Source organism: Aptenodytes patagonicus, chromosome 2 (genome assembly GCF_965638725.1).
Source record: "Aptenodytes patagonicus chromosome 2, bAptPat1.pri.cur, whole genome shotgun sequence".
NCBI lineage: Eukaryota > Metazoa > Chordata > Aves > Sphenisciformes > Spheniscidae > Aptenodytes > Aptenodytes patagonicus.
Genome location: NC_134950.1, coordinates 131,614,201 through 131,640,321, shown reverse-complemented (window position 1 = coordinate 131,640,321; position 26,121 = coordinate 131,614,201). Strand labels below are relative to the sequence as shown.

Genomic DNA, 26,121 nt, shown 5'->3' with positions numbered 1-26,121 from the left:
AAAAAATGACCACTTTTTTGGAGGAGAGAGAAAATCGGGGGAAAATAGAAAAAACAATATAGCTGAAAGTTGCTAGATAAAAAGACACCATCTCTGATTCTCCTTGCCCAAAAGCTTTCAGATCTCCAGAAGGCAGAAGAGCATATGTGGGAAATAATGTCACAGACTTCTCAAACTTCTCCCTAAGTATCTTTCTTCAGACAGGCTGGAGAACGGCGACTAGGTTGGAAGTGTGTCTGGCCCAAGCCACTATGACTGTCATAAGTCTCACTGCTAAAGGTATAAAGAAAAGATGGGTGAAAACCTGGAAATCGTTTGCTCAATAACCTATCCAGGATCTCAGACTGTGACAGTCTCTCAGGTGGGTGCTAAATACCATACCTGATTTTTCCAGGTTTTTAAATGGGGGGAGTTCAATGATTTTCAAAGTAGTAAAACAATAGGAAAAGCAGGAAGATTTGTTCTCCTATTTTAATCTAAGAATAAAAAAATTGTCTGAAGATAAAATCCACTGTTTTTTTAAAGCACAGTTAACAGTTCAGTTTATTATAAGCAATATCTCATAAGAGAAATCCATTTTCATTTCAAAAAGCATTTTTTTCTTCTTCCCCTTTTAACATATATCCAAAATATTTATCCTGTAAATGAAATTACCTTTAAAAAATTACATATTGCTATCTTTGTGCACTTAACTAAATATGAACTGGACATAGAATCATAGAATAGTTTGGGTTGGAAGGGACCTCTAAAGGTCATCTAGTCCACCCCCCCTGCCATGGGCAGGGACATCTTCAACTAAATCAGGTTGCTCAGAGCCCCGTCCAACCTGACCTGGAATGAAAATCATGAATTTTAGAAGTCCTAAAAATAATTGGCTTTCCATTTTCATGCAAAACTACAAAAATTATTTATTTTGTACATGCTAAGGTCTGTAATTGCTTTAAAAAAAGGCATAAATGTACCAATTGTGTTTAGCGATAAATAAATATAAAACTACTACAGCAAAAGTATATTTCTTTGAAAAACAACATTTACTATGGACACCACCTTTCTTTGGGAACATAATAAAGTAAAATAAAGTAAAATAAAGTAAAAACCTGACAATTAATATCCATGTAAATCTAGATATTCAGATCATGAATAAACGGCAGATTCAAGCAGCACAAAAAATTCCACTGATTTCTGTTACCATCAGATATACCACGCTTACAGAAACACTCTCTAATAGTAATACAATTATAATAATACAGATTATCTCCTACAGCCTGTTCTTTCTATACTGTCATCAGCGGTTGCAAATAATGGACAGTGATACAATAAAAAAAGCTTCCAGGAAACAGCAAAAAATCCTGCACCCCCAAACAACTTAACAAGAACCCCTTGACAGAATTTAGTATGTTCTTCTGGCACCTAGTATCTACTTTCTTGAACTTGAACGGATGTATTCAAGGAGCATTCTTAAAGTTCAGAGATCTAGAGCTGAAATTCTGCAGGTATCTCTGTATTGAAGTCAACTGGGGAAGCAAGGTGACTGTGCTTGGTATTTCCATCTGATTCTTTCCTGACCTACAGGAGCACAATGAAAAAAATAAGTCTCTGTGAACAAGATTTAGAGCAAGAAAACAAAGCCCTTTTAATTCTGATTTTAGTCAGCATGGTCACTTCTCTGATTTGTCTTGAACTAGTTATCTGGGTCAAAATACCACCACTTCCTAAGACAAAGATTTCACTTGAAATTCCAAGCTGGGACCCACTAATGGAAAAATGGAAACAAATATAAAAAACCTTTAATTTTTACCTTCCAAGGATTGGAGTTGTAGGTTGTATTGACCCAGAATGTTTAGAATTCAATGTTATTTGAATGGATTAGGTTAGGAAGATAATGGAAAAGATAACGAAAACTTACTGTATACCTGTTAAGTTATAGCATTCAACATTTACTAGCAAGTCTTTCAGCACAGTGTGTAAGATGCATCCTTTCACCAGTAACAGAGACATGAAAGAGAATCGCAACAGCTTTAAGCTGACTAGTTGATGCACTCTCATTTTTTAAATAAATGCAATTTTCAATTTTTGCAGTCCTTTCCCCAAGATGAGCAGAAATAGAATACACGAGTGCTTGCACAACCAGGAGCTCCCTCCTCCCCATCCTTCGGACAACACACAAAGTGAACTTTGAGATCAACTTTCTAAAACTCTTTTCTGAGACGACCAATTTAGAAGCTTGCAAGTAATGCATATAGAATGGCATTACATTTTACCAGTTTTTCAGTTTGGAAAGACAAATATTTTCAGGGTAGGCCTGGTTCTTTTGTCTCAGAGAAAAGCGTGGTCAGGCTGCAGCTAAATGAGACAATGCCTAACAATGCTATTCTCAGTGAGGTGACATAAAGAAGGAGCTGCCTTCCACTAACCCATCTCAGTTCTTTCTTCCTTCACCATTTAACTTTCTTTCAGTCTTTCTCTACCAACAACCTTAATCTTTCCAACATTTTGCTCCCTCTCCTTCTTGAAAGTCACTCCATTGCTCTTTCTAAATCTTCTCTCCAGTCGTCCAACTACTTTTCTCTGCCTTACTCTATTTATTCAAGCATTGCACGCTGAGGATCAACGAGGCCTCTGTGTATGTAATTGTAATTTTAAACAAAAACTTTCTGAATAAAAGCAGTAGAAAAATTTAACAAGTGACAAAGTCAACTGATATTCAAGTTGGTCACCTCTCTAACTTCAGCACTAGCTCCAACACAATCCTCAAAACCAGAGGATGAACACTAGTTTTCATACTTTAGAAACAGCTGCTATTCAGAAAGATGAAAGCAAGCCAGCCTTTCAAGGGTAGGTTTACACTCACACAGACATGTCACCCCCTCATCCTGTTCCTCAGTGGTTCAATCAACCACACCTGAATGAATTATGTCAATAAAATTCGACATATATCATCGATTTTATCTACTTCATGCATGCAATGAAAAAGGAACTTAAAAAATGGGGGAAGGGGTGACTGAGAAAAGTAATTCGCTTTCCAACCTGAGGAAACTTTAGACAAATTTGCCTTTGATAATCGACTGAACAAGCTGCACTGCAAGCATCAAGGGATGGTGCAGGGATATCTAGCAGGTGCTGCAGTTTATCACAAAACCGTCTAAAATAATTGGAAGTGACAACCAGCACTACCACAAATGATTTATTAGTCTTTCACTCAGCTTTTCAGCTTCCTCAGGGCCAGAATAAATAATTTACCAACTCTGTATCTTCCAATCATTAATTCTTCCCTGCGCATCCAAACTACATTTAACTCTGCTGGGTTCAGTGGAATTAAAAACACAATATGAAGACTTTTCCCCCCCCAAGTATAGTATTATCTGACTTTATCTAAAAGTAAAATGTCAATCGAAATTTATATCGGTGATAGAAGGATTACAGCTAGCAACTAACGTTGAGTTACAAAATATCTGCAGAATAAAACGAAAATTAAACTGAAGAGATAGCAACAATGAAATGCTCCCAGGGGGTCAGGCGTGTTCTCAAGATATAAAGTACTGATAGTGTCTGAAGATATTGATTAGCATTGTTTTTCTGATCCATAAACTAATATTAGTTACAGACAAACATCTTACATGTCCCGCATGGTAAATGCAGGATGAAAACACTGGACAGGAAATATTCAGAAAATAAATGAAAAAGCACATGTGGGCAAAATGGAAGGATTAAGCATGAACAGAATGATTCTGTAAAAAAGCAATACTTTTTGAGGAAATACATTAAAGATACAAAAGATTTACTAATGCCCTTGTGTTCATATCACAGAAAGGAATTAAAAAAAAGAGTATTATACAAGGCAGAATTAGAAACCAGGAGTATAAAATGGCATAAAACCAAAGTACACTTTCAAATTTAAAACAGAATATATAAGGTACCATATTCCTATTAATTATGTAGAGAAAACACAGAGAAAACAAAATCACACCCTAAATCCATTTTTGATGTAAGCTAGTCTTGTCTCATTAAATCAGCATCTATGATTAAAACCAAGATCATTTTTGGTACATAATGTATTGCATTGTTAGAGCAGCATCTGTTTGCTGCACAGCAACACATTTTTCAGCTTTAAGAAACTGTACTCATACAGAAGAAACAATCCAGACTTTGAAGATATAAAAATATTTTTTACTTCCAAAAGCATTTTGTACTAAAGGGGTTAATAACATTAATGTGCTACTATTTTGCATTCCAAGAAGAGACTTCAAGCTGTTGGAAACATACAGAAGAAGAATTTCATGGTACTAACAGCTTTCAGTCCTATGGGACTGAGACAACTCAAACTTTAAGTGCTTAGAAGAAAAGCTATGTAAAGCTATGAAGGCTAATCAATAGGGCTTTCACCAAATGATAACACAGTCTGAAATGAAATAAATTGGCCATAACAAAAATGCCTTACCCTTTTTCTCATCATTAATCTCAATATAGAGAAAAGTACAGTATGAAATACAAGTCCAAAATAGCTGACATACAAATGTTTTCACACTACTTTTAATAATACAAAAATTTTTCACAAATACAGGAAATTTAAGATTATTTATTTGAAAGCAATTAATTATCATATGCATTTCTCAAACATCAATCATTCTTTTTAGTAAGGCAGTAAAATCTGTATTCCAATTTTACTGTATAGCAAGGTATTTCCTTTTTTCATTTAAAACACAGATCATCATCTGCTGCAGCCAACCAAGCACAAGCTAAACTAAATCTCCCAAAATTTTCTAGAGAAAGACACTGTTATAAGGGCTAAGTATTTTTATCACTATGACAATATTGCAAATAAAACAAAACTTGGAGAAACTAAATCACAGGCAAGGTATTGATATCTATGCTTTCCCCAGCAGCTGGGCCAAAAAAGCCTTCAAAGAACTTAGGTCTTAGTAGACAGAGGGAACATACTTTGAGAAGCCTACCAAAGATAAAAATACCCTTCATCCCAGCATCAGATCACTGAGCCAAAAGTCATTTGCCCTTGGAGTCAGTTATTTAGACTCATAAGAAAGTCCTTACTGTGGTCAAATTAGAAAAAATTACAAAATATGTTGCCTGTTGCTCATACAACCCCGACATGGACCCTATAAATAAAGAGATCCAGGAAGCTGTTTTGTCATTTAACTTCTGATGCCAACTTATAATGGAATCTTTCTTGAACAAGTCCATGGACTTTTTGACTTGGAGAAAAATGGATTTGGACACCAATTCCCTTAATAAGAGTCTTGAATGCAAGTATACAATGAAGTTTTATTGCTGTACAGGTTTCCTTATAGGTTAAAAAAAAAAAAAAAAAGCCACCACAAGAAATTGTGTGTCCAGACTTCACTTCTTGAGTTTGTTCATACTCTTATGCAAAAGCATTCCAAAGTGATAGCTGGTCATAGAAAATAATGGGCTAATATAGAGGTTGAAACAATTTTGGTAAGAAAACAGGATTCAATACTTGATCTTTTTCTGACTAAAATGCAATTATAGCTATTGATATAATCAGAAACTTCTCAAATGATCTCTCTCACATATAAATGATTTAGTAATGTTTTAACTCACTTAGACTTTCTTCAAAGGTTAAATAAAAAAGTGATTTGAGATTAAAAAATGGAGGTGAGAAGTATCATGCCCAAGGAGGAGAGTAAATCAGCCTTAATTTACCCAATTAGAAAGTTTCACTGAAATCTTCACTGCCTCTATAAGAATACAAAGAGTATGAGAAATTCTCATACGCAGTTCTCAGTAAATAAGAAACTAACTGCATTTCTTCACGCTCCTATCAGTTCCGGGTCTATCTATAGTCAATAATGTCTGCTTATAAGAAATGTCCCTAAGGGAGTACTGGGTAAATTTATAATTGTATTTATCCCAAAAGAAGAATCATGTTGGCAAATGTCAGTTTTGACAAAACATCCTCACCTAAGGTTCACAGATTTTCTCACTCTCAGTCACTCTTGGTGTGATTTTTCACCTCCATCAATCTAGTTTCCTTTCCTCACATTTTTTCATCACAGCTATTTGTACATTCTGACAAAACCTTGAGATGAAGAAGAAGAAAGGAACACTCAGTTTTCTCTGCATTTACCATTCAGTAAATCTGTCATCTCCACTTTACCAAAAGGAAGTGAGGCAGAGGAAGGCCAAGAGCGCACATGGCAGTGAATTAGGAACCAAACTTGTCATCTCCCAATTCTCACAGCAACACTCTCCGTGGTATACAAGTCAACAACACATCCATCATTACCATTCTGGCAGAAAGCATAGGTTCAATGTCCAAGACTCTCTAGAGCTGCATTTTAACCTGAGCTACCAAAGGCCTTTTTCTGTCCAGCACCAACAAAAAATGGCAACCAGAGCTAACTACAAGGTATGCAAGGTAAGCCAAAGTTATGAATCCTGCTAGGTACATTTCTGAATAGGAACCTTAAACAATAAATTTTCAATAGCCTACAATAAATGAGAGAGACTTTTATTTAGGAAAATGCTCATAAGAGACCTCTTCCTTCCAAAACCAGTGCTTGTAAATAATTTTAAGCAAAAATACCCACTATAAAATGATGTCTGTAAAAATCCATGCAAGCTATCAAGAATCAGGTAACTTCTTGACTTAAATCACGGTTACAAACCAAAGTCTGGACAGCCACTAGATGTTGAATTGACCTCTGAGTCATCTGAATTGTCATAAAGGCTTCAAACCACCTGAAGACTCCGGGGGGTGGGGGGGATGGGGAGAAAAAAAAGAACAAAACCAAGCAGCTCATTCCCAGATGTTTCATCAATAAAAGTCAACCACATCAACTTATAAATACTTGGAAATAAAATGTAAAAATAGCCCATTTTCCCCCTCCTCTTGAAGGAGGCTTTTGATTGTTTGATTTTATTTTTAGTTTTAACATGCAAGTCACTCAGCTAGTCAGCCCAATCAAGCCAGCAATGTGTAAACGTCTGATTTTGAAGAAAAAAAAATTCATTATCACAGTTCTTATCTGCAGACATTCAGGTCTATCCTCCTGTGAAGTCCTCTTTTCTTTCTACACGTAAGAATCATCCTCAAAGACTGAAACAGATGAAATAAATTGAGATAAGATAGGAAGTGACATTACATAAGGGAGTAAAGGAGGTTTATTATTTAGTAGTAGAAGCAGGCCTCATTCATATTGCCCACATCTTGTGGGATGTATATTCCACCCCTGAAATAAAACAGCCATTTTGAGTATATACCAACACCAGCATATGCTATGATCTTTTCAGTTCCGCAAACCACTTCATTTTGCTATTTCATGCAACAAATAAAAGGCATAGTAAGTGTTCAGTGAAAAATCATGCTCTACGCAAAGAAATGCCCGGATTTATGGAGTAACGTACTCTTGTAATCAGCATAACAAAGGCAGCATGAGAGAAAGCAACTCAACTTCTAATCACGTGTTAGCTAACAGGTTGGTAGACACAACCATACAGAACAAGTTAATGCCTCTTGTACTGAATGAATGGAACACACTTCAGCTATGTCTTTGCCATCCTTAAATTATTAAGATTATGGGCACACTATCTACTTGAGAACAATGTAAGAAAGCTAGAACACTGCAACTTCTGAAGCTCACATACCATCAAACATGAGGTCTCCAGCATGCTCTAACTGTCCTACTCTAAAAATTTCCAAAAAAAAAGAAAAAGATAAAACACTAAACTTCAGTTGTAGTTCTAACAACAATATACTTAAAAAATATAATTGAAGGTAAAAGCCTGAAAAAGACTGAATATCAGAAAATAATCAGTGACAAAAATGAAACCTTGCATCACAGGACTTTTGGCAATTCTTCCATGCGACCCCTTCCTCCTCCAGTCTTCCTTCCATATATTTAATCATCTGTTAGTAGAAATTTTTGTGGAATTGGTTGTCAAAAAGAAATAGTAAGGATGATCATGTTTTCATAGAAGCGTTGTTAATACTGCATGAGAAAACGAAAAATATTTAGCTGCAATTTTCTGAGATTTTTAGCAAAATATTCGCTAATCTCTTGCTTCGTATACAGTATGTGGGTAAAAATAAGATCTCTACCCCAAATTCCTTCTACCTAATCAGGCCAACGACCAATTCCTAATATCAGACAAGAAAGTAATTTTTTTTTCTAATCTATTCCATATATTCTACCCCTTTTCCCTTTTGAAAAGCAACTATTTTTTCTTATCTTTAACAACTTAATCTATGAGTGGAACAATCTCTTGGGTAACACTCCCTATGACTCCTCTCACATTTGCAGGTCCTGGTCCTCATGGTGGACTTTAACCATGCCAGTACCTGCTTGAGGAATAACACAGCATGGAACAAGCAATCCAGAGGTTTTCTGGAGTGCATTGACAACAACTTCATGACACAAATTATCAAGGAGCTGTTGAGGGAAAGCTTTCTGCTGGACCTCACACTTACAAACAAGGAAGAACTGATCAGGGATATAAAAGCTGGAGGCAACCTTAACTGCAGTGACCATGAGATGGTGGAATTCAGCATCCTGAAAAGAGGGGAAAAAAGAAAAAAAGTGGGATCATAACCCTGGACTTCAGACTCTGACCTGTTCAGGGATCTGCTTGGAAGAATCCCATGGCAGATGGTTGTGGAGAGAAGGGTCCAGGAAAGCTGGTTGACTGTCAAGGATGTCCTCCTCCAAGCTTAAGAATGGTTCATCCCAAAAAGCAAGAAAACAAGCAAACATGGCAGAAGGCCTGATTGGATGAACAAGGAGCAGCTGGCAAAACTCAAACACAAAAAGAAAGTGTACAGGAGATGGAAGCAGGGACAGGTAACCCGAGAGGAATATAGAGACATCGTACGAATATGCAGGGATGGGGTTAGGAAAGCCAAAGCCCAGCTGGAGTCGAATGTGGCAAGGGATTTGAAGGGCATCAGGTACATCAGTAGCAAAAGGAAGACTAGGGAATGTGTGGGCCTGCTGCTGAATGGGAACTTGGTCACAAAGGACAAATAGAAGGCCAAAATCCTCAATGCCTTCTTCACCTCAGCCTTTACTGGTGAGACCAGACTTCAGCAACCCCAGGTCCATGAAACCAGTGTGAAAGTCCAGGACCCAGTAAGCTGATCCAGGTGGAGCAGGATCAAGTTTGGGAATATTTAAACAAACTGGATGTACACAAGTCTACGGGCCCTGAGGAGACGGACTCACAAGTGCTGAGGGAGCTGGCTAATCTCATTGCAAGGCCACTCACAATAATCTTTGAAAGGGCATGGAGATCATAGCAGGGTACTAAGGACTTGAGCAAACCAAATGTCACTCCTGTCTTGAAGGAGAGCAAGGAGGATCCACGGAACTACAGGCTGGTCAGCCTCACATCAATCACCAAAAAGAATCACTCTATGTACCACACTACAGGCTAGGGGCCAAGCATCTGGAAAGCAGCTTTGCAGAACAGGACCTGGGCATCCTAGTGGACACCAAGTTGAACGTGAGCCAGCAATGTGTCCTCACAGCAAGAAAGGCCAAAACCATTAGGAAGAGTATTACCAGGAAGTCGAGGGAGGTGATTATTCCCCTTTAGACAGCACTGGTGATTCACTTCTGGCGTACTGTATGCAGTTCTGGGCTCCCCAGTATCAGAGGCATGTGGACTTATTAGAGTGCATCCAGCAAAGGGCCTGAAAGATGATTAAGGGTTTGAAGCATATGAAATATGAGCAAATGCTGAGAGAGCTGGGATTGTTTAACCTTGAGAACAGAAGGCTCAGAGGATTTTATCTATTTCTAGAAATTTCTGATGGGAGGGAGTGAAGAAGATGGAGTCTGACTCTTCTCAGTGGTATCCAGTGAATAGACAAAAGTTAATGGATACAAATACAAGAAATCACATTTAAAAAGAAGAAAAACTTCTTTTACCATGAGAATAATCAAAGACTGGAACAGGTTGTCCAGAGCAGTTGTGGAGTCTCCATCTTTGCAGATATTCAAAACCCAACCAGACAATGTCCTGAGGAACCTGCTCTAGCTGATCCTGCTTTGAGCTGAGGGGTTGGACTAGATGATCTCCAAAGGTGCCTTCTGACCTCAACTATTCCGTGATTCTGTAATTTCATTTATGGGAAACCATAAATGTTTTTGCTCAAGTTATTTGTATTCAACAGATATTTATACATCACTAGGGTTCATTATATAGAAATCAGCAATAGGACCTTAAATAGCTTGTTAATGTAGGTCTTCCCAAATCACTGTATTAACCTTATTTCTTCAAATATTTTGTCACATGCATTATTTTTCTGGTTTTTTTAAGACTCTGAAAGCATCATGTGAACAAAACACTGCACTTGATAGCATGATCTTCATGAAATAACCACACAAAAATATTTCTTTAAAATCAAAATACATGCACACACCCTGACACATATCTTGAATTTAACTAAAGCATGAGTTTTGAACACAGAAGATTTGCACGTTCATTCATGTTTGTACCGGAAGAGTACATGAACTAGAAAGAAATACTTTGTAGGGAAAACATTTGGTAAATGTTGAGAACCAAAGGCTTACAAGACACATGAACTAGTGGAAGTGTATACGAGAAAAATTACAAGATGAAATTTGAATTTCTGTACACAGGATGTCAACTAAGCCTTATAAATTACACATCAATTTTTAACTTGGACAACTTTGGAACACTGAAGAAACAATGCATCACAGGGAATTTACTTCAGAAAAGCCCTACTACATTGAGCCAAACAGCTCATTTCTTTCAGACAATACAGGGTTTTTTTCTGCATTAGTTTTTCTGGTGTCTAAGAAAACTGTTTTTAAAATGATGTTGTACTTTCTGAAGAAGATCAACAAAAGTAGAAATGAGTAAATCAGAGTTAGAAGTAACCAAACATGTTCTAATTTGCACTCCTGCTGTTGCAAAACACAGCAAGATAAACTTCAGAGACAGTAAGTGATTATTACCCTGTGTGTTTTATTACCCTGGCAGCAGTATCTTTTAACACCATACCTAGACACTGGCTCAGAGTATTGCTTCATGACTGCTTCCTATCCCCTTCAGCTGCCTTTTTCTCTCTCCTTCCTTGAACTAGCACTAATGTAGACAGATCAGAAAATTAATAAAGATTAAAACTAATATAGCAAAAGAATGATGCAGGCTGCTGCTTGTGCATCCATGTAAAGTGGTGAGAACACATGGCTAGGGAAAGGGGCTTAGCAAGGCTACCTTCTTCAGCTTCTGAAGTGATTCTCCCAATTAATAATCCTTACTATGCTTCAGTTCATATTGTAGAGCAGTATTTATTCAAACAATAATTAGTCTAGTTGTACCAGAACAAAGATGACTGAAAAAGCACTTCATGTTGATCTAGAAAGGGTAAAATGCTCGTATTATGCATATCATTTGCATTTTCAGCTAAGGCAAATTCTAGTCACTCAGTAGTAGCCAGAGTATTTTTTTTTATATCACTGGCCCACATAAACTGTTTTGGAGTTGCCAAAGGAATTTTTTTTAAGACTGCAAACTGAAAACAAGGTGCACAATCTCTCCTAAAACATAGTCACTATAAAATGTGCAAACAACCAAGAACTTCTGGCTCACTTTAATATTTGACTGCCTTACAGAAAAGAAGAAAAAAGAGATTTTTGTTTTTATGAGGAGGAAAAAAAAAAAGCCTTTCTAAAAGATTTTCCATAATTTGCATTGGCAATGATTGTAAAAGCTGAGCTGTATCTCCGCCAAAATGGCAAACTTACACTTTACTTTTTTGCATTTAACTATTTAGCAATATTGCCTTCCCGAGGTCAGCTTAATCCTATCAAGGTTTATATCATTAATAGCCTTTTATTCATTTTGCCACATAGTTTTTTCATACTGTTAGTTCACAGAGCAAAATATCTCCCTTTTTGTTTTTTGCATGTTTCTGAACTCTGCCCTGTCCCAAGCCTCCACCAACAGCTTCACCTTGATTCTCACAAGTTAAATGAATGTAATGAACTCAGTTCAAGATCAGGATTCTTTGTCCTTAAGAACCACAGGTGAGATTGAGCTTTCCTTTGGAAAGTAAATCTAATTTGCCCTTTTTCTATAGTGCTGACACATGCCTTAAAGCAGGACAACCAGAACAGCCCTATGCTCAACATTACCCAGGAATTTTAAAAATCACCTCTTTAAATTTACAGAAAGAGTGGGTCAGAAGAGAAAAAGGGAAGAGATCTTTCAAAAACAGCTGTAGCATGTAAAAGAAATTAGCATGAGTGACTGCAGGGAAAATATCGGCAATAGGCTTTGAAGAAATCTGGCTTGGGTCACTGAAAAGAAAACAGAGGCAGATGCTAGTCTGCCTAGCCCAGGTCACTGCAGGGAGAACAACAGCTGGTTATGTGAGTCTTGCCTGGGACACAGAGTTGGTGCTTGATTCTACTGAACAATTTTTTTAATACATGCTTGATGACTTTAGTATGGGAGAAAAGCTGAAAACTAGATGGATTTTTTTTGTGGGTGGAGCTATGACAAATTAAGCCATTTATTTAGTAACAATACTTGGTTTTATTCTCTTTTATGTGTAGTTGTACACCCAAGAAAAAGAGTACAAATATTGACTGGCTACACAGATCTACATCTGAAATAGAAATAAGAGTTTCTGAAGTGCTCTACCAAGTTATCAATATTTTAACAGCTCTTAAAAGCTGTTTTATAGTAGTGCAGCTACTTCCAGGATCGTAGGGTCTACATACACTCCATATTAACTGTAGTGTATTTTAAGACATTTTATTTTCACGTTCATACGGGGGTCAGAAGAGCGAGTGTCCTCTGATCATTGTATCCACGATCACTTTTAGCTGAGAGTTAAAGAACTCCTTTCTATAACCCACCAACCAATGTTCGAATCGACTTAGAGAGTTGTTCATCCATCCAAGGCTTTTATTAAAACCGCTACCATCTACCAATTTCTGGATTGTGCTACAGAAAACTGAACTCACATTACGGATCCTGGTAAGCAGAAGAGAGTTTTTAAAGTGAATTTTTCCATGATTGCCCAGCTCGCCATTTCATGACTCATGCATTCCTTCCAATCATATTATTCATCACTCCTTTTCATGAAGGCAAGAAATTATAAATGATTACCATCTTGATTTGTCTGAGCACAGAAAAAAATATCTTTAGAATCAATGGACAACTCTACTCAATAGATCCGCTACTTATTCAAAATATGTTTCACTGAAAATGCAGAATATGCCTTCAGATGTGCCCGTAGTTTTACTAATTGTTCTAAGAATGTATTGCATGCACATGCATACAATAAAGTCTCTAAGAAAGAGTCTTAAGAGTAGTACTGTAGATTTTATGCGATTAAAGAGAAACAAAAGATATTTTTTTCAGGTTGTTACCAAAATATACTTTTTACTCCCAAGTTATTTTCACTCCCAGGTAGTACAGGTATTTATTATGAACAAGTAGGCATAGCAAAGCAAATAGAACTCTTTTTACAAATTGTGAATGAAAATGTTAAGAAAATTATCTTTTGAACCAATTAGAGATAGCTTAGACATACCATGGCAAGGAATTGCATAGTACAGAAACAAAAACAGTTCTGTATAGAAACAGAAAAAAGTAAATTTATCTAGTCAAATAATTGCAACAATTTCATTTGTTGGCTGCAAATCAGAAGAAATTTCAAAGAAAAGCTTATACATCAAGTTTCTAGATTACTCATACACACCAACTATATCTATATCAATAGATATTATAATTCCAAAGGAATTACTTCTTGTTTACCTGAATCCACAAATCATATGAATATCATGTTAAAGCTTATTGTACAAAAGGTAAGTTTTGCAGTATTAATCTAAAACCTCCCAACTTTTTTATCAAATGTTAGAATTGACATAAAAATGGTAAAATGGGACAATCCCAGACGCCTAGTGTCTTTGAAAACTTGGGTCAACTGAAACATGGCAGTTACACACACACGAGAAACAATATAAACAACCACCAAAAGGGAGAATAACAAACCTCTTCGCATTTGATATTTTTGCTGTTTTCGCAACCACTATGAGGGATGTTTTTAATGTTTGTTGATCCTCACAACAGAGTAAGGAACATTAAATCCAGCTATAACCATATGTCAAAATGCAAGAGCCTGGGATAAAGAAAATAGTCTAAAATTAGTGTTTACTAAATATAATGCTGTAGGAGAATTTATTCATCAACTTTAGTGCCACTATCAGCTTGTCGTAAGTTACGCTCAAATGTTTACAAGATCAGAATTTCAGCTGAAAGGAAAAACATGTTTCAGTAGAGACAAGTCACCACACTAGGCACAGCCTTCTTCACTGAACTTCTTGCATCTTCACTCTACTGCTGACAAGATGTTAGAGGCTCTTTCTGGTAGGCATCTTGACATATATGGTAAGATATTATACCCAAACGTGGCAGGATAGAGTATGCTGGTGGTATTCCATGAGTGTACTAACTTCATGCAAATAAGGGGAAGTTACACTAGCAAAATTGATTTTTAGCATCTCTCAGCGTTGGAGACAGAATGAAGAAGTATGCATGAACAAGACTAAGCTATTCTGACTACCACTTTGCTAGTAAGTTGCATCTGAGGTAGATGTGTATTGCTAATATAAATAAACTGGCAAAGTGCTCTTGATGCAGACTTGATCTAACTCATTAAAACCTATTTCAATGAGAAGCAGAATCATCAAAAACTTTCTGGATTTGAGGTAGATAAACTCAATGAGCTACATTTCTGAAGCTGCTGGTCATCATCTTTTAGGTGCTACACATTTCCTGCAGTTAACATGCATTCAAAAAAATCACAAAATATTGCTTAAAGTTTATATTCACTATCATTATTGAAATTACCAGTTACTGTAATTCTCATGAATTTTTTTCACTGCCTGCAAAATAGAGGCATTTCCTCTCCAGGAAAGGTCATCATGATATGTGGACAGTTTATGTCAGGTGACTTTATGAAAATCATATAGAAGAAATCAGAAGGGGAGATACTGTAAAATCAAAAATATTAGATTGCAGTTTACCTATGAACATCTGAGAACCCATGTTTTGCATGAAAATATAAACCAATGAAAATAGTGCAAATAGAACAGAAAAGCTACATGTGCATAGCTATTAATAAAGCTGCTTACTGTTAAAAGGCTTTCATAGAACAGGCTGTTGGGGTTCAATATTCAAGTTAAAATTCACAACTTACTATATGAATGTTTAACCATGCAGCCGTAATATCTTCTAATGTTCTTTCAGATAAAAAAGTAACGTCTTTCATACAGTGAAAGATATGTATACAAATGCACAAAATTCTTGTTGTAAGGAGGAGGAGATTTTAGTAATATAATCGGATGATTCAACTCTGCTATTGCTTTCAGATGTCCAACACAAAAGACCCTGTACTTCTCAATAACCCACTGTTGCTACCAACATTACGCCCATAAGCTCCTATCATCATACTACTGCTTCCCATCATTACACTATTTCCTCTCGAATTCACATCTTTCTACAGCTCGTGTCTTCCTATGGGATCCTTAGTTCAAGTCAAGAGCAACTGCTTACTCCTGTTTGACCATGCTATAGAGCGCAATCCCAGACCTAGCATGGTAACATCTTGCTGGCTGTACCTTTTTCCTCTTGCAGATATCCTCTTTCTAGGCAGTGCTGCAAAGATTTTTCTGTGAAACATAAAGAATTTCTACTAGCTTGAGGTTTTTTGTTTTGTAGGTTTTTTTTAGCTGAGGTCTTACTATGATCTTTTACATGAACTTGTATTTTAAATAATGTTTGCATCATTTCTTTTTAAAACATCATGCTTTCATCACTGTCAGCTCTGATCAATCCTACATCCTTTAACGTAAGACTTCCAAAATGCATTGCAAAGAAGCTTCCCTAAAGTGTAACAGAACTTGAATATTCATTTTACAAAGCCAATGTATGTGTTTGCTTACAAATACTGGAGTATTTCTCTAGTATTTCCTTCAAAGGACTTTTTTTAATACTTGTGAAGTTTGATTTGAGAGATGGCTGATCCCTATTCTGTGAAGCAAGCTAGCATCATTAGGATGACAAAATCAAGTCTTATTGTGGCAAGAAGAAACATCGTTTAGTGTCAACAACACACTGCTATTGATTTGAACTCCTCCTTGCCTCACGGGTGAAAAAACAAGCTCCTACACACAGACTCTCTAAGCATACCAATAGAGGAGAGAGGCAAGAAAAATACTAAAAATGGCTGTATTAAAGATACAACAGGAAATATGTGACTCATGAGATGTAAATTCTTTTATCTGTATGGAATAAATTGAAGAAGAGCTTAATATGGCTTCTGCGATTTCTATGGAGTTAGATTAGAACAGAAATACACCTACCAATAATACACCAGATTTAGGTTTCCCAACCAGCATCTCCTAACTGTTCAGCACCCTCTGTGAAACAAGCCAGCTTTGTTTTCATTATCTAATATGTGACTATTCACGTTTTTAAAATGACACCTTATTTTAGCATCCTGTTTGGCCGTTTCAGTATAAGATGGGGAACTGATGAGCATACAGTGTAAATTATCCTTTCACATTACTGGCACGATCTCTTTAAAACAGAGCTAAGAAACAGTCTGTCAACATGGATAGGTTTGCTCTTTTCCTATTTCTGAACAACAGTCTGCAATTTTCAGAAAAAAGTCCATATCTTTCTTCTTAAAAGATACAAAAAAGAATAAAACCATAGTTAGACATGCAACATCAATATAAATACCACTTTGCACATTAATAGTTCTTTTTCTAGAACTTAAAGCTATGCCTTTAAGCAAATTCGCAAAAAAATGTAGTGAGATGAAATACTACTTATGTTGCCTAATTGCACCCAAAATCTAGGCTAATTTCAAACACTTCTGTAGCACCGAAGTTAGCATGCTAGAATTCCACAGTCCGTCTCTTAAAACGTGAACAAAGTAATATACAAGTCATAAAAAATGATTTCAAGATAAATTCTTTTTAAAAATACTGAAGTGTAGGGAACAAAGCTATTTTCATACCACATCCAGAAAATGGATGAGGTGTGAAAGAATCTCTTGTTTAATGTGACCTTTGGCTGTACTTTCACTTGTCATCATTATGAAGTAGCTACTTTCAGTGCCAACACATAAGCTGCATTATATTACCCTATAACAGTAGTAGCACGTCTTTCAGGAAGTGTTTCATACTCCGAGAAACTGGTGGCAGAATGCATTGACAGCACTTACCTTTGTAACTGCTTATAATAGGTCTTATCCAACAATAAGACCCCATTTACATAAGGAAATAAGAGTGACTGTACTAAATTTCATAGAGCATGTCACATAAACTAGTATATGTTGAGGAACTCCCTTGGAGTTCTCAGCTTCAGTGAAAACATTCAAATAAGGAGAAATGTAAATTTCAGATTGGAACTCTGCCCCAAATAATAATATTCAGAGCTTTGTTACTGTGCATAGACCAAAAATACTGCATCGTTAAGATCTGCAACATACTTGACTTTTCTTAACGTATGTAATTAAGAAAATATTTCTGGAAAGCAAATGAATTTGAAATTCAAGTAAGATTAATAGAACAAATATGACAAATTTACGCTTTACACAATGGTAGCAAGCTGCAGAGTAAAAGTCAGTAGCTATCATTATCTAAAGCTGTTCATCTAACACCGTAGAGAGAAAAACCATTGATACATACTGTACACACATTTTTATCCATGTATATAAATCAAAGGAAACAGCTTCCTTTAAGGCAAGCATATGAAGATACTAAAGCAAGATACAAATTAAATATTCATACATTCAATATTTCAAAATAAGGAATTTGGATATACACATGCATAATTTAAGTTCTATAGTGAAACCTGTCTACAGAGGCCATTTCTACTGTATTTCAACAGCACTGAAACTTGAAATGTACAATGCAGCCTTTCCATGCTGTGTTAAAACTTTAAAGTATATAGTAATTCATTTCAAGCACTAAACATAGAATAAAGGCCACGTTATGCACACGGCACTTTTGCAGAGGAACTGCTGCTTTGCCCTATTCATTACAGCTCTGAAACAGGGCTGTCAGTCACAGCGCTCTCCTGCAAGGTGGCTTCAGACTGCCCAACGAGTCACTCATTGGGAACTGAGGTCAAATAGGCAACTTCAGGTAAGAGGCTCATCGGTCCTGAAAAACCCATCAGAATTGACTCCGAGTCAAATTCTGATCCCAGGCAACTGTTTTGAACTCCGTAGAGCTGGTGCTCATACGTGAAGCCTAAAATTGGCCCCTTACACTGCTTTTACACATTCACTCAAGCCTCTTTGGAGTAAAAGGTGAGATTTCAGACCTTTTTAATTGGCAAAAGAAAGCAACACAAAAACAGGCTTCACAACAACATATTGTGCACTAGGAATGATCCTTTGTGAACACAGAACCTCAGACTAGTTTACATACAACAACACAGACATGTTAGATTTTCGGAGCTTATAAATTCCTATGCATGCAAAAAACACTGTGGGGAAACAAACTCTACTACCCACCTTTCCCCCTCAACACATATCTTCTTCTGCATGTGTCTAAAGATAACACCATTCCTCCCCATATATTTAAAGCCTTGCCGCTAAAAAGGAACTCTCCATATGAGTTATTAATGTGAATATTATGTTATTTTCTTATTAGAAGTTAAATGTATTAGTTCAAATATCGAGTCTAATTTAAAAAACTTCCATTTTATTGGGACAAAAATATCTCAAGTTAACTTTAAGAATAATTAAAGAGTACTTTTTAAGGGGAAAATAGAACTACTCTGTTTTTACATGTTTTAAAGTAAACATTTGTCTTTGCTCTTTAAAGGTCACTCATTTGATCTTGACACATCTATGAAATAATAGTAGCAAAAGATAAATAGGTAGAAAATTGATATTAAGCAATATAAAGCTAAACAAAATTAGTATCTACATGGTAAATTACTTCATTGAAAACCATCTATGGATTCTGCAAAGAATATACTTTTGCCTTAGAGCTAGTACTTTAATTTTCAAGAACCAAGGAAAAAAAAAAATCAAAACTAGTCAGTAACAATGCAGCGTCGAAAAGCAATAAACTCAAAATTAAGTTATAAATAATTTAAAGCATGTCATGAAGATGTATTAATAATTCATCAGATAAATAATTTACTAAATAATCAAATAAATAAATAATGAAATACATAAATAAATCAGCAAATAAATAATTCTGCAAAATAACCTAAACAATAAGTCACTAAAACAAATGACAAACCTACAAAACTACAATGATTTTCTAAATTCTGATAGTTTTAAATAAACAAATGTATATAAACTAGATCAATCTTTAGTGGATAGAGAAATATTTTTCACTGCTATTGGTAAATTCCTGATTACACTGCACAAGGATACAATTTTAGATTTTACAAGAGTGCAGTTTTTCCCTTGTAAATTATTAACATGATTGCTACAATACATCCTGCTCTGTATTTTACACGTAATCCCTTTATGTAGCTCATTTTTCCCCCAAAAAAATGAAAATCTCTTTACAACATTCTTAATTCACTTATTTCTTTTTTTTTCCTGGGTGCAGTACTTACAATACTACAATAGCCTTCTCGGTGGTTCTCTTACCGTCTTCTGCAAACCTTCAGAAGTTTTGCTGCAGGGGGAAAACAAGTAGAATAACCTTAATTATTACAGATGGTATCTCATTCATTAGCAGATGACAACATTTTATTTGAAAGCACAAGAAAAGCTGTTTTATAATTCTACAAAGCAACTTAATGTGAAACAACCATTACAGTTTGCAGACTACCAAAAGTTTTTAGAAGTCTTTGGTGGAACGAGTTCAAGCAGACTGAGGCCTGTTTCTTGTATTTAAGCTGACACACAATCTGTGCAAACTGGCACTAATTCAGATGTAAAGACAAACCATGAGAAGGACAAAATACTTGGCTGACATCTAATGTTATCCTTGATTTTGGAAGTTCATAGTCCTTGAAAGAATACAGTGAGATCATTTAATTCCACTATCTAAGTACGTTCACAATTTAATTTGAACACTGCACTCCAAAGCCAACACTGGCACCACAAAGGTCAAAATTCACTCATCTGCTGAATCAGTTTTCATTCTCCATTTATTTTAATGAATAGTATTGACAGTCACCAAAGTTTTCTTCAAAGTGGTATTCTGTAAATATAGCAGTTAAAGAAATGTGCCAGAAGTGTAATCATGTTACCAATTTTTATCCATTCCATCAAAAAGGTTTATTTGCTTTCTTCCGTAACATTCATTACAGGGAAGAGCGAGACATGGTTTTATAAACCATGCCACTGACATGGATTCTAGATCTCTGTACAGGACTGTAAAACCAAACGAATACATCAAACCTGAGGTTACATCTTGTATATATGCATGGTTTTTTACTACTTGGTTCAAAAGAAATCAGTATGCAGTGCTGTTTCTGCTGGTAAGATCTCAAATGGTTGATGGTGTTGCTGTATTTCAGCATTTAAAAGCATAAAGGATAATTTACTCTTAAAACTACCTGGGCACATTATATTTAACAAGTCTCAAATTCTCTTCAGGGATTATAATAAGGAAACACTTTGCTTAATCATAAATTTTATATTTATCTTGGCTAAACACCCTCCTTTGGATAGACTGCCATGTTTTGTCAAGAAAAATCAACACAGTGGAAATGAAGTACTTGTTCTGTTGTTTGGTCATTCAAAAGAGTATGTAGAAGTAATGTAAATGTGCACCAGCGCTGCTGATAATTTCACGCTCTCATACACCCATTTCAATTTGCTTTAAAAAGGACTATTCCTCCTGGCTAAATATAGTCATCATGAAAAAGCATACCTCCCCTTTGAGCTAATAACACTGCAGGCCCCAAAACACAAGAGTACAAAAAACTTCTATATTTTAAGGAATCTGAAGCACTTTTTTCCTCACCATGTATGTTTCTGAAGTGGGACAAATGAGACTGGTTTTTTTTGCTAAGGTATTCTCTTTTAGTGCCCAGATTCCTGTTTGAGAATGACAATTCATTCCCACACTACCTCTGCAAATCCCATCTACCCCCAAAACAAATCATACATACCCCAAATCCTTCTTTTTTGAAGTAATGGATCCTTGTAAAGGCAGTATATACCTCCACACATTAAAAGATTTTGAGGATTACTGGGACATACAATGGCTCAGGAGTGATCCTGAGATTCTGGAATCAGACCTTCTCTAGGAAGTACCACTTAGTCATAGATCATCTTCATTCATCTACGGCTTGGCAGCATCTGGTAGCAAAGTGATTTTTCACCAATGAGCTACAGTAGACCTAAAACCGTAATTACAGTCACCGATGTCTTAAAAACACGTTATTTTCTTCCCTTCAAAATTTCCTTAGTTTTTAATTGCTTTCCTGTTTAATTTGGGCTTCTAATCTATGGTTACAGAACTGACTTCCTCACACAACTATTTCTGTCTAAGTTAGAGGGTCATAATTCCCTGCTCAAATAGACATGCAAATCATTTAAAGAACGGACACAAAACAGCCAATGACCTGGGATACAGCCACCTTTCTCCCTCTTGCAATCAAATGCAAATTCCATCCTACACAAGAGGTAAAGGACAGAGACTGAATTTGATTCCATTCCTCTGTTCTGCCAACTACTCCTTTCCCCCCCAACCCTCAAACATAGTATAGGTGCCTTTACTCAACAGATCATGCAAAAGACTGGTCCACAGAAGACTAAAGCAAAAGACAGTGCCATTCAGGTGTACTTCACAGAGCAAGAATACCAGAAATAGAGTAATTGCATGCATTCTGTACTCTGCCCAGGCTGAGAAGCTGAATGCTACATTAAGGAGGCCACCTTACTGGTACTCAAGTTATTTTGGGTGATAATGCAAGGAACTGGATGGTACCAGATACCCAAGAACAAATTTCAGATATTTACAACGGCAAAATTACAAATAAGGCTCACAGTAAAAAGCACCAAGCAACAAGATCTTCTATTCTCCAGCTTTTGATACTGCCATCATCAGAAAGTTTCTTAGTTTGCAGGTACAAATCAGATCAAAAGAAACTGCATACTGCTGCTTCTTCCCTTTGGGAACTCATGAACGTAGGAACCAAAGGAAATTTTAGAAAGAGATTACCATATAATTTCAAAATTTAGGACAGGATTTTTTTTTTTTTTTTTTTTTTTAACGTTCAGGAGTAAACACAGGGGAAAAGAGAAAGGCTGGACAGACACGCTTAACCAAATTATAGGTAATGTAAGGTACTGACCACTATATTCTGACTCACATTTCAAGGATTCTTTGAATTGTTATAAGTTATGTAGAATATTTTGCATTATCAATGAAAAAAAAATTACTGCAATGGATTATTATATTCAGGAACCTAAATAATACGTAAATCCTTTCCAGGCCAGAAGCTTCATTCCTCTGCCACACTTCCCTCCCTCTATTTATTACAATTGATCAATTAAATTAAAAATTATCTGTTTGGTCCACTTCACATAGAAAGATACTTCTGTGACTCAGTACAATACTTGATTAAGATTTTTAATATATCTCTGATTTTTTTAATCATAAAAAGCAAAGAAGTGCTTGTTACACATATTTTATAAGTCTAACTGAAAACTGTAGAAGTAATCCAGTCTTACAATCAGTTACAGGATAATTTTGAGTACATTCCAGGTAAGAACTTTGAGTATTTCTTGAATAACTTTTTAACCAGCTTCTTCCAATTGTCTCTTAGTAAAAAATCAATTTTAAAATATTAAAACATATGACAAAATGTTAAATCCCAAACTACTGACTCAACTGCTATCAATACAACACATAGCTCATTTGACTGTTATGACCCACGTTTCCTAGTAGATTTTTAGATAAAAACAAGCAGATTATTAGCAAAGGTTTATCTCAAATTCCCACATGTACAGCATGCCACATTAAATATATGCAAATCAACCTCTTTCTCCTCTAGTTTTTTTTGAGCTGACAACTCATATGACCTGAAGCCATGGTTAACGATGACAATTATTTGACTTTCATATTTATACAATCAGTCATCAGATATGCATGTTAATTGATTTTAACAGATAGTTTTGTATTCTAATGATCAACAGTAAGTGTACATTTTACCAACCTCTTGATTTATAAGAAAATAAAAAACTTGTATCAGTTTTCACAATTAACCCTTCATTGTATTGATTTGCAGTATTCACTGCAGATATCTCTATAATACATTAACCTGGAAGTACTCCAAAATATGGGATCTTTATTTCAGCAGCAAAATTTGATTTTCCAATTAAAGACACTCTTCTGTTGTCTTTAAAAAACACAATTACTACCCTATTTAAACAATGCATTGTCTATTAATTAGAAATGATGAAACATAATTAATGCTTAAATAAATGGACTGGGCAAAAAATTAATTTACCTTTATTTCATATTCACATTTTGGTACTTAAAGTTCTTTTCTCTTTTTCAAAGAACCTTAGTTGTGCACTTCTTGATTCTAATAAGCCCTCAAATGTCACATACATGACAGAGTACAACCCTACATTTAAGATCCTTATTTCTTAAGTAATATGCTTAAGGCCAAAGCATTCCTCTGTTGCTGTCACAAAAAGTATTACTGAATCGGTTACTTTTTTTTACATGGCTGACAATTTATTCTTTGCAATTACATTTTTATTTCACATGCACTATTTATTGAAGCATCAAATGCAAAATTACAAATTGCACGGATTTGCACGCGAAGAACTGACTACTTTGTAGTTTATACAGTGTGCAATCATCATCTTACACAATTAATGGTGGTTGTTCTTTAAGGATATTCATATAAAAGAGAGTGGATATTGCATCTTACTCTCAAAAAGATCAGATCATGTCTTATTCCATAGAAGTGCTCCCCCAATTTAGGCCTTAGTTGTTGCTGGACTAAAGGCTTATGCTCCAATTTTGGTAAAGCAAGAACTGCCAAATCCCTTTCTCAGTATGTTTTAATACCAATACAGATATTTTAATTTCTGCAAAATGCAGAATCTTTCTACTTTCTATAAATAACTGAACGAGGTGCTGAGTCTATTCATCTTTTATCCAGGTAAGCATCGTGCAGTCCAAGTTCTGCTACCATCTCTTTTTGGCTGTCTGCTCCAATTAATTTCAAGTGAAATTTATCCATTATGAGATTTTGAGATACATTCTCCAGAACAAAAAGCAGCATAGAGACATTAGAGCACTCATCTCAGATATATAATGCTGATTCTTATCATGGACAGAAGAAACTTAAAGCCATGTTACCACTATCATGAACAAGCACCTTAACCTCTAAAACACTGTTTAATGGATTTTTCTGATTTTTAAAAGGTCTTGATTTCACACTGAACATGAGAGAGGTATTGAACGTATGATAGGATTCTGTTGCTTTCTTAATAGTTATTTTCCTTAAACTAAGGACTGGCATCACGGCAAATACTGATAAAGCAAATAAATTCTCTTCAATCTTTCCCTTATCGGGAAATACCTTCTTGGTGTTGAACAGATCTTGATTTCATCCTGAACATAATGAGAAAGTCTCGGGGTCTGCAGAAAGGGGAAATCCATCCCACCCTAATCACTAATCCAGTTTTAACGCCACAGATATCAAAGCAGAGAGCCCCTGGTTTCTTTGGTACAGTACAGTGCTACAAGTTAACCACCTTGAAGACTGACTATAAGGTTTATGCTTCTGTAGCCAAGGCAGACCTTAAGATAAATAGAAGGCTGAAGTAAAGATCTTAAAGTTATATGTGAAACTCCAATATAAATGGCCAGAATAGCAGGAAATGAAAGGGAAGACAAACACCCTGAGAAGAAAAACCTATGTATATGCTTTATGTGTAAAGATGTAACAAACCTGGAAAACAGATATAATCCCTAGTTTCTAAAAATGCTTGATATCCTCCACTTCTCTTTAAAACTTGACAGTGTTAAAAATTACAGATCTGGTCACGTCAGCTATGGAGAAAAACAAGTAAAATTTAACAACTGCATAAGTATGGGCTGACTGAGCCAAAGCAGTCCTAGTCTGACTCATAAATACAGCACATTCATTTAAGTCAGAATTAATATCAACGTTTTCACAAGATGCCTTAACTTAGATTAAGGTGGAAACAAAAAAAATACTGTATACAACTCACAATTTTAAAAAAAGTATGTTAATTGCTCATTATAAAGATCAATGATTAGAAGGTAGCATATGACTAACAATACTCAGTATACTTATTAAAAAACGACAGGAAACAAAAAGTAGAAAGCAACTGGTGACACCTTCTGATGACAACTCTTATGTAAAGAATTGCACCTACAATAAATTCCACAGTTAAAGGTTAAATTAAGGCTATGAGTAGAAAGAAGACCAATAAAATGTATTCTGGGAAATGAGAAAGTAGCATAGCTAGAAAATGTCCAGCTACAAGACAAACATTATGAGTGCAGAGATAGCATGCCACCATCCAGACTACTATGGCCACTTTGGATCACCGAGACTCTTAAGGGGATCATGACAGGGAGAACTGGGCAAAAAAAATCCAGAAGCTCAATACAAGTGGCTTAGTATCCAACTGTCACTGCATAATCTTAGTCACAAAAATGAAGTTGAGATCAATGAAATACAGAAAACCAATTACTATCCTGGCCCTGTTGCACAGTAAGATGTTCTTTTGCACTATTTTACACATAAGAAATAAACATGGAAATGGATAATAAGTTAAATACAACTAGGTAGGTAAGTTTAACTATCTTTATCCAAAGGTGATCCAATTTGGTTAGAAATCATCACGGATAAGGGTTTTCCATTGTCCTTGATGTAAAAAGTATAGCCATTATGATGTTTAGTTAACTCCATACCTAAAACATTTAACTATTTCGTAACTCATTGTATGACCTCAACAAAGAAAAAATATGTTATCTATCAGCTGGATCCGTTCCATACAGCCATATAAACCCCAGCAAAGGCCAAATGCCTCTTCAGACATGAAGATTCCTTCTGAGATAGCCAGTGTCACCAGGAGAACCATTGCTCGTGGCATCCAAATGGACAAAA

At 35.7% G+C, this 26,121-nt stretch overlaps 1 protein-coding gene across 5 annotated transcripts in view; it reads right to left on the bottom strand.

Annotated features, from left to right (window-relative positions):
* TBC1D5 (TBC1 domain family member 5) overlaps positions 1-26,121 on the bottom strand; it is a 338,077-nt gene that overhangs the window by 291,295 nt on the left and 20,661 nt on the right. For all 5 annotated transcript variants that reach the window (XM_076331221.1, XM_076331219.1, XM_076331224.1 and 2 more), the window contains one exon: positions 19,618-19,679. The gene's annotated coding sequence lies outside the window, so the exon portion shown is untranslated. The remainder of the gene's footprint in view (positions 1-19,617; positions 19,680-26,121) is intronic.